Raw genomic sequence first — 10,333 nt, 5'->3', positions numbered from 1 at the left:
TTAGAATGCAAATTGAATGAGGACAGAACTTTTGTTTTGTTCACAGTCCTATTTCCAGAACTTATGGCAATGTTTGCCACATGCAGTGCAATTGCAAAATAGCTAATCTCATTTAATAATCAGAATTTCAAATTATTAAAATTGCTTTCTGTACCTGTGATAAGATCTTCTGTATTATTTTCCAATAAGAGTAGGGGCAAGGTAGATCTCTATCTTCTGCCTTATTTGGCTAACCAAATTCCTTCATTGCTATTGGGTTGTAAGAGAGACCAGAGAGTTTGGGCAGAAGTGTGTGTGGGTATGGGGAGCATTGCCTAGTTGACTATTGTCATATTAAGATAACTTGAAGAACTCTGAGCCAAGCAGATAACTGAAGTAGACTCCCACACAGGCCTGTGGATTATTCAGAACCTTCAACTAACTGTACTTTCTACTTTATTGGTGATATATTTTCCTCTAGGTGCATATTTATCCCTCTTCCGGAACTTCTTGCACTGCTTAGCTTACTCAAAACTCACTGTCACTCATTCAGCTAATCCTCTAGAAATAATTAAAAATATCTGTAGGGCAGATCTATTAGTTCCAACTTAGCCTAACTCCAGTTCACTGGAAATCAATGTTCTTTGCATAGTACAGTTCAATTTTGTCCTTGAGTCAAGGTCTTTTCATTCACCACTGAAGCTACTAACCAGTCCATATTTCATCCTCTAGATTTCCCAGGCTGCAGTAAGTCACCAGGTTTTCTGAATCATTCTATTGGAGGTTCTTGAACTGGACTTGAGAAGAATGTTGATTGATGGTGGGAAGAGGAGTAGGGTTGTGCAAACATGGTGCATCTTTGTCCAAAAATGTTTTATGCACAATCCTTCCTAAATGTCCTAAATGTCAACAATTATATTCATTTATATATTAGAGGTAGATGAGGTACTTAAAAGTTGTATAAAACAGTTTTTGGCTACATATTTTTGAAATAATCATGGAAAGGCTTATGTCATGGTCAATATGAATTGTCAATTTGATTGGATTATGATATGCCTGGAATCAAGGGGCTTCTGAGCATATCAATGAGGGTGTTTCTGGGAATGATTGTCATGTGGAACAGCCAACCAAGGTGGAGACCCAGCCTAAGTTTGGACAGCACAGTCCAATAGGTTGAGTCTGGATGGGACAAAAGTTGAAATGACAAGGAAGCAGCAGCAAGGTGCAAGCTTGATTATTCTTGAGTGGGGGCTTCAATTGCTACTTTGATCACCTGAGAACATCAAACCCCAGTTGCTTCACTCTTTCAAAGCATACTCTGACCATTGACTTTCCAAGTAGTTTACAAGTCTTTGATTCCAGATTGGGGCTGCATCATTGATACCTCTTGTTCTAAGATTATGGCTTCTTAAACTGAGCAGCTAGTGGTTCCTCCAGCTCTGCAGCATGCAGACAACCATTGTGGGACTATCCAGCTTCTGTTTTTTTTTTTTTTTTTTTTTCTTAAGCCAATCTAATAAATATCCTTTTTTATAATCATAGCTATCTATATATAAAATCATCTCTCTCTCTCTCTCTCTCTCTCTCTCTCCTGTTGCTTCTATTCTTCTGGAGAACCATGACTAATACAGTGTATCTCACAATTTACTTTGGCTTCTGATGATTATTACACTGTATCTTAATGATGCCAATGAAGCTTACATAATTGCATCCTTATGCTTTTATATGCTTAGGCTTATAGCTCTCTGCTCTGTATAGTTTTCTTTCTATATGTACACATACTTTGGTTTTATATGGCTGTGCAATAAACTCCATACTAGTACCATGAAATAGAAATAACTTAGTATCTCTCATGGTATGGGGGATTGACTGACTCCAACTAGGCACTTTTTCTCAGGAGGTCTCATGTGGGACCTGGGACTGAAGTCATTGGAAATCTTCCTCACTTACATGTCTGGTGGCTGGACTAGAAAGATTCAATAGCCTGAGGCTGGAACAGCTAAAGGCTGAAATAACCGTAGCTCCTGGAACACGTTCCTCTATGTTTATATGATCTCTCCACAGGGTCTGCACAGCATGCAGGCTTCAAGGGAGATGCACTTCTTTCATGGCAACTCAGAGCTCCCAAGGCAAATGTCTCAAGAGATACCAGCAGATAGAATTTTATCATCTTTTATGACCTAATCTCTAAAACTATACAGGGTTATTTCTGCTATATTCTATTAGTCCTAAACTGAAACAGTTTCAAAAAGAGAGAACATGGCTTCCACCCTTCATTTATTGGAGTTTGTATTAGTCAGGGTTCTTCAATGACACAGGAATATATATATAAACACACACACACATACATGTATGTATATATATATATATATATATATATATATATATATATATATATACATGTATGTGTGTGTGTGTTTGTGTATGTATGAGGTGGGCTGGGGATGTAGCTCAGTTGGTAGAGTGCTTGCCTTGCCTTACATGCACAAGGCCCTGGGTTCAATCCCCAGCACCACCACCTTAAAAAAAAAAGTGTATGTATGAAGTGCCCAGTTGAGGTCAATCCCAGAACCCTAACAGATAAATACTGTATATCATATATATTTTGTTACACACACACACACACACACACACACACACATGCATGCATACTTACTGGCTCACACCATAATGGATACTGACAAATTTCTAGAAGAGTTGTTGGCAAGCTAGAGACACTAGAGAGATAATGTTATAATCCCAGTTTGTGTCTGAAGACCAGAAAACCAGAAGAACCAATAGTGATGTGTAAGGAAAATAAAAGGAGACACAGAGACAAGACACAGAGGCAGGAAAGATGGCAGAATGGCAGAATGGCCAAGCTGCCAGTTTTATTTATATCCATAGGTTACTTAAGGTCATTGACATCATTAGTACATATTGTTCATTGTGTTACTAGGCAAGTTGCAGACTTAGCAACATTATGCAGCTTATTCCTCAGTTACATATTCAATTGCAATGTGCAATGTTAGGAGTTTTATGTAGCTCTCAAGAAAGTCCATTGTATAAAGTTACTGTTATGTGAAGAGATTTAGGTTCAGTGAAACATTGTGGTTGTCTAACAGGAGAGTTCCTTTATTCCCAGGAGCTGTGTGCCTGAGATTAAGGTTGAAGCTGATAAGACTCTAGCAGCATTGCCACAGCAGCTAGACATAGCACATATATTAGTTATATTACTAGTTCCTAGGAGAAACTTCAAGGCATTTTATGGTGGGAAACAGAGTTTCAGTTACCCTCTAGGAGTTTGCTCACCAGAGGAATGCTTCCCTGTATATTTCCATGGTCAGAATCCCTACAGTGATGTTTCAGTCTCAATGTGGCAGTCAAGAGCCAAAGGCAAGAAAAGACTGATGTCCCAGCTCAATGCAGTCAGCCTGTAGGAGCTCCCTTTTGTTCAACCTTTTTGATCTCTTCAGTTCCTCAATTGATTGTATGAGGCCTACCCTTATTAGGTGAGATAATCTGATTTAACCTATTTAATCTATTTGAATATTAATTTTTTCCAAACACTCTCACAGACACATCCAGAAAAATGTGCGAACTTGCCTTATCTTTTTTTAATAAGAATTTAAAAAATACATATGTTCACAGTTTAAATAAAAGAGTATAGGTCAATTTTCAAATCCAATCTCTTTTCCACATAAAAATGAAGACACACTTTTAGGAACAGCAGAGACACATAAACTAAATTCCCATAGTTTATCCTATTTCTATGTCATAAATTGATCCCCTTTCTTGTGCCAGGTGATTTCTTCTTCCTTGTTCTAAAACTTTTGCGAATAGTGCCTCAAATCCTGATCAGATCTGTTCACAGTTGATCAGTATTTGGACTTTTAACTGAAGCCTTCACCAGTTACCTTTCGACAGCTCTCACAAGCCTACTTGTCATTTGCATTGTACGAATATTTGCAACCCTGGAACTTAATGGAAGCTTGCTGCTGTTACCAAGTACTGAAAAATGCCCATAGCAGTCTCCACTTGCTGGCAACTGTTGTTCTCTCCTCTAATGGTTGAGAAAATGAGCTTGAAATCACACAGGGTTGGCTTCAAACACTAGCTCTGCCACTTATAATTTGCATCACGTTGAAAAATAAAATTAATCACTTTGAGCTTTAGTTTTCTCACCTAAAAAAATGTACCAGTTAAGGCCCTGCAAATTTGTTGTGACAATGAAATAAGATGATGAATTTTACACATTTAATACCCTGCTTATAACAGGGTAAAATCTCGAGTACTATCAAAAAAAAATTTTTTTTTAACGTTTGATGATTGTTGTTTTTACTTATGTTTTTGTTGTACCAGCTCTGGAAGGGTATTTACATAGACCACTTTAACTTTGGCAAGAACTGAATGGCTTCTAGCCAGCAGGCTCACTAAGCTCCACAGCGCACTCGACTCTTTTGAGACTCCCTGGCACACGTAAGATCTGCAAGCAACTCCCTGGCCTGTAAAACAGGCCAAAAGTTTACTCTTTAATAATTGTTTGTTTATCTAGTAGGAAAAAAAAGATAAATAAAATAACATTAACCCAATAATATTAACCATAGAACCAAATATATGTCTGTCACACTATTAGAAAGTTTACAGTTGTTAAATTAAGCCATTTGAGTCTCAGTCTCCTTATCTCTAAAATGGAGATAAGAGTAATACAAACCTTATAGTATTGCTGTAAGAATAAAATGATATAATGGGTTTTAAAGTGCAGTGCTGGAGCAAATAATTACTGTGGCCTGTGAGATATCATTAAGGCAGAGTATTTTATTTTAAACCCAAGTATATATAGTTGCTGCATATTTTTTATAAGATTTCCTTATGCTTTGGGAGAATTACAAAGAAGTGAAGCTCATTTGTTTAGTTTGAGTTTGAGGAACTAATTAGAAAAGGAGGTGAGTTGTTATTAGTCATACATCTCTGACTCAAAACAAGTCGGCCTTTTGCTCTTTTCAATGCACGGCTTTCTCCCATACATGCATCTATTGGGTAATTATCCACAAGTTTTAAATGAATCTTGCACCAGTTACTGGAGACTGGAAGTTCAACAATCTTTTAATCTCGGAACACTTTTATGGTCTTAAAAATTATTGAGCACATAGCATTCAGATCTTGGTTTCTAATATCATTCTGCAAAAAGGGAACCAGGCCTTCTTGGAGAAATGACTGATTCTAGTACCAGGTGGGACTGAAGTAGCTTGTAATGCCAGAAAGTGAGGAAGTGCTTCTCTTCTCCTCCAAAAATGCCATACCACACATCAATGGAAGTATGTCAGAGGCACACAAAAGCCAACTGAACGATTGCTAAATGGCCAAATTTATTGAAATTGAAACAATTTGAGCATCAACATAAGCAATGTAGTAAGGAGCTATAACCTAGCACACAAAATAAATATCCACGAGTCATACAGATATGAATAAACAGATAGATTGACAGAGGCAAACAGATAAATTTGTTATGCATAAAGAAGAATTCCAAATAGTTTATATAGATTTTCCATCTTCAAGGAGGGGAAATTCTCAAATTGGACTATATATGTTGACTTTCTTCCATACAGTGCTGTATTAAAAATGGGATGAGATGGAGAAAGTAACTTTACATTGGAAAATTCTACCTTGGTCAGGAGATTAAAGTTAACACAAAAGAGAGAAAAAGCTGTGAATGTTAAATCTTGGGATAAAACCTGGTTGATTATCATGTGATTATTATTTTATAGATTGCTGAATATGACGTATGAATTTTTTTTTAGTTTTTTGGGTAGTAATAGAAATACTGCAATGATCATTGTCATGTATAAATCTACATATGTAGATGCTGTTATTTCTGGTGAATAGTTTTCTAAAAAAAGTGAAACTTTTGAATTTCAACATATTTGCAAGATTGCCTTTCCAAAAGTTTGTAAAAATTAATTATTTTCTCACTCTACAAAATATTTTCCCGTAATCTTTATCACACTGAATGTTATAAACATTTTATTAATATTTATTATTAAGGAAAGTAATTTCAAGAACCTCTAGTTCTTAGAGCTCTTATACAGTTATCAAGTAGAAATCAAAATTACAAATTATATGTAAACTAAAAATTCAGCACAATTAAAATGTTAATTGAATATGACTGATGATGTTGATATGTTAAAACAAACAGCAGACGCTGGAATTAATATTTGAGAAATGTAGCCTAGGTCTTTTTCTACATTTAATCAGTTTTCTTGTTTTTATTTCAATTAGATAATAAAATCAACAAATGCCTGGTCACATTAGCATGGTTTACAAAATGGCAATTAGCAACATGAGATTCATTGCTGGTTGATGGTAATCAGACTCAACACAACTAAAATTCTACCAGTGACCCATCCATAAAAGCAAGGTTTATCATAATGTCACTAAATACCTCTTTAAGGTTCTCCTGTGGTAAAAAAAAAAAAAAAAAAAGTTGCCCTTTGGCTCCACTGAAATCTGAGTATCACTAACTCATGGTTTTCTTGGTTATGTGCCTTTATTTTCTTATTAACTGAGTTGCATATTTTTTCATTCTTTTTCCCATTCTCACAATAGAATGCAAAATCAAAATTTATTTCTGTATCCACACCTCCAACCCTATTCTTGGCCAAATAAGTACTTGAATGAATTAATGCACAATCTAATCATTCCTGAAATCAGGTGCAGAAACTACTTCTTTTCTCATTTATTGCAACTGTTAGAGTAAGCAGTATGTACACAAATGAGGTTCATTTAATGCATTTTTCTAAATGTGGAAAATACTGATAACTTCATTACCTGCGTAGCAAATGTTGCTTGGCAAATTCAGTTTTAAAGACAAATGGGGAAGCTAAGATTGCAAAGCAGTGCTCTGTTGTAAGGTGATTATTTGAATTACTGAGGATTAACTGACACATTTTTTGATGATAATTAAAATGAAGGTAAAAAAAAAAAACTCTTCTAGATAACACATATAAGAATTTCCTATAGGTCATTCAGCCCATTTGGGAAACTCTTGCATACAATGCAAGTACATGAACCATATTGTCTTTATTGGAGAAAATTATTTTTTCCTCCAGAAAATTTATAGCTCTCATATTCAGAAGCAATTGCTTTCAATGTGTGCATAAAGTTTCTGGGCATAAATCAATTCCAGGAATTAGGGTGGTACAACTCAGAGGGAGACTAGGGACAGTGGTGATACCCCAGAGTTCACAGCTCCACATAAAGGTCAGGGTCAACTCAGCCTTTCTTATCTGCTCCTGGGAGTCAAAATCCTAAAGGGAGATTTATAAATAAAAGAAATAAAAGTAAAGGGCTTATGAAGAATATCTATTTTTCTTTTCATAAGTTCTTGACCTGTGAAAATGGTTGAAATGATAAGCTCTTATGAGCAACTGAGGTGGCCCATCTGCTTATCCAGCCACAGAAATACTAGGAAAACAGTAATATAAAAAATAATAGGGAATAATTCAAGGGGAGAAAGTAAAGGGGAGAAGAAAGAGGGATTTTGCTTTTGTTAAGAGAAATTTAATTATTTGTTTCTGATTAGATTGCCTTTACAAAGGAATTTTGGGAGGCATGGAAAAGAGATTAATTACACTATTTTATTTAAGGCTATATCTTTAAGTAATAAGGCCTACCTTTCTCCTCTGCCTCCCACTCCCCAGAATAGACCCATTTGGTAAACACCAATATGCTCTCTTGCTCCCTTTTCTCCTGTCTCTGGCCAATGGGAAGCCCTAGGAATGGGAAGGAAGGAGAAGAGTAAGGCCAGAGAGTCTCTTCCCGGTCTCCAGAGCAGTTAACCTCCCTGAACAGTTCAAGGTGATCTTCTAGTTCTCGTTGTGCTCAAGGTGACCCCCTTACATCACGCTACCTTTTCAGATTTAGGTTATTTTTTTCCGTTGCTAATACTGGGCTGATTATTCCTCACCTGACTTTTTAAATGGAAACTTTGAAAAACATTCCTCAAATTATTTTTATTTCAAAGGGTGCTTTGTTTTCTTATTGATACATATTCTTTCTTCTGACATTTACTAACTTCTGTTTCCACCTGCTCACTTCTGCCTCTTTTTCGTCTCTAATTTCTAAGGGAAGACCCCCAAATTCCTTGTTGCTGAAAGTCTCCCAAGAGGAGCTGCCTTAGGTCACCAATTTCTTAGTTTACACTGGGCTCAGAAAGTTTAGGTTTGAATATTTCCAAAGTTGGGAAACAAAAGCACCTGCTGAGAAAGCCCATCTTCTTTTCCCAAAGTATAGCTCAGGAATGGAGCACTTGCCTAACATGAGTGAGGCCCTGGGTTCCATCCTCAGCACCAAAGGAAAAAAAAAATAGAAGTACACGAGTCCATACTGACATAAATAAATAAATAAACCTAAAAAAAAAAAAAAACAGTACTCAAAGTCATAATGAATAAATGGTAGTCTTTTCTCCATGTTCACCTGCCAGTCACATTTCTCAGGGACAACCACATGTAACACTTTTAACTGGGCTCTTCTTTTGATTATCTACCTATTTCTATGCATAACCGTAAGCTTATATTGCTACTTTTATCTGTTTTTCATTATCAGTTGACTTCCTATTTTGGTACTTGAGTATTTCTTCCAACTTTCCAACTCATTGTGTTAAATAACTGCTCAGCATTTGTAAAAATATCTTTCATTATTGAACCAATACTATGATAGTTTCCTTTCTCATGTACACCTGTGCTTTTCTTACAGTTCCTAGAATTTTGTGGGGAATTTCATTTCCTTAGGTTCTATATGGCTATCAAAATATTTTACCAGATAAGTAAAATGGCTACTAAATTTTTTTTAACCTTCTAAGTATATCAGATAATATAACAATTCATTTTATATATTGGGAAAAATAAAGTATATATTTTATTTTATTATTTTTTTTACTAGGCCAAAGTCTGTTTCTTTCTGGGTCCTATATACTGTATTGGCTTTTAACCTACCCCTTCAAGACTGTAGAGAATATGTACAATGCTTTTTCATGTTTTTATTATAGGAAGAAAATCACCCTTGATGAGGACCTACTAATCACCATATGCTGCACAGGGACCTTTGTCTCCATTTACCATGGAGCCTAGGGCCATTGTTGTGAAAACACTGGTTAGATGGCAAGTGAGTGGCAGATTATAGATCTGGTCGCAGTTTCTGTGCCTTGACATCATATGTTCTTTTCCTAAAGCCAAGCTGTTTCTCTTGAAATATCTGAAAATAGTGATCTTACTTCCCACCCATTTTTTTTTTTTTTTTGTCCTACAGTTGCTTAATGATTCCTTGTATAACATCATTTTAATTGCTCTCCCATTTGGTCATGAAATGCTCCCTGTAGTTCATCAACAAAATAATACTGTGCTTATTTTTTGGTGTTCAGAACTGATGGTAGTTCACCCTGACTACCACCTATTTATTTTCATGCTACCCTTGTAGCATTTTGCCTAGGGGTAACTGTTCTTTAAACACATCACACTTTAAATCATCTGTTAATGAAAACCTCTACTTCTTTCATATGTCTACCTCAATCTGTGATTTTGCAATTGGATATTGAACCTGAACTACAATGTGTTGTTTTTCTTGCTAATATTCCCCGTGTCAGTGCTAACCAGTCTCCCTAGCCTCCCAAGTCTTCTTTTCATTCTGAATCTAGGTATTGTTAACATCACAAAGCCAAGCAGGCTTCTTGATATCAGAATGCACTATCAAATAAAATATACAAAAGTATGACCATAAGAGCTTTAACTGCATTGTATAAGAACAAGTCCTTAAAGTAATTATTAAAAATGCATCTTTTTTCCCAAAATGTTACACTCGTAGCAAGTATTCACAATCTCATCCTCTTTCCCTTAAGAATTCACCACTGACTCAGATTTACTTCACTCAACTCCATGACCCAAGCCTGTCATCTACTATGTCACTACCTTCCCATTCTAATCACTGTTCTCATGGAGACAGTTGCCTGAAATTCTCAGGAATCAGTTTCCTAGCTACCCAGCATCATACAAAATACTAGAATGATCTTTACTAGCCTCTTATGTACAAATCTGATGGACATTTCTTTTATATTTTTATCTGAGTCATGGCTAAAAAATTTTGTCTTATTATTTAAATCCTATGTCACTCCAAAAAAGCTTAAGAAGGGTTTAACCTTGCAATAATATCTATCCATTTGTAATAAGCATATAAAGTCAAGGCCATGCAAAGAAAAAGAAGCAATTAAAGTTTATGTAATTACAGTCTGTGAGCATTGCATTTGGTGCTAGGCATTCTGGCAACAAGAGCAAACAAGAGAACAAGTCTAAATACTATAATTTCCAATATCTGCCAAAAAAAC

The 10,333-nt window shown here is 35.8% G+C and overlaps 1 non-coding gene across 1 annotated transcript; it reads left to right on the top strand.

Moving 5' to 3' along the window:
• Positions 1-2,419: 2,419 nt before the first annotated feature.
• On the top strand, positions 2,420-2,497 carry Trnav-uac (transfer RNA valine (anticodon UAC)). The gene has a single exon. It is a non-coding gene; the product is annotated as a tRNA-Val (tRNA).
• Positions 2,498-10,333: the final 7,836 nt, after the last annotated feature.

This window comes from Marmota flaviventris, chromosome 6 (assembly GCF_047511675.1).
Source record: "Marmota flaviventris isolate mMarFla1 chromosome 6, mMarFla1.hap1, whole genome shotgun sequence".
NCBI lineage: Eukaryota > Metazoa > Chordata > Mammalia > Rodentia > Sciuridae > Marmota > Marmota flaviventris.
The sequence above is the reverse complement of the archived record's forward strand: the minus strand, read 5'-3'. Positions and strand labels throughout refer to the sequence as shown.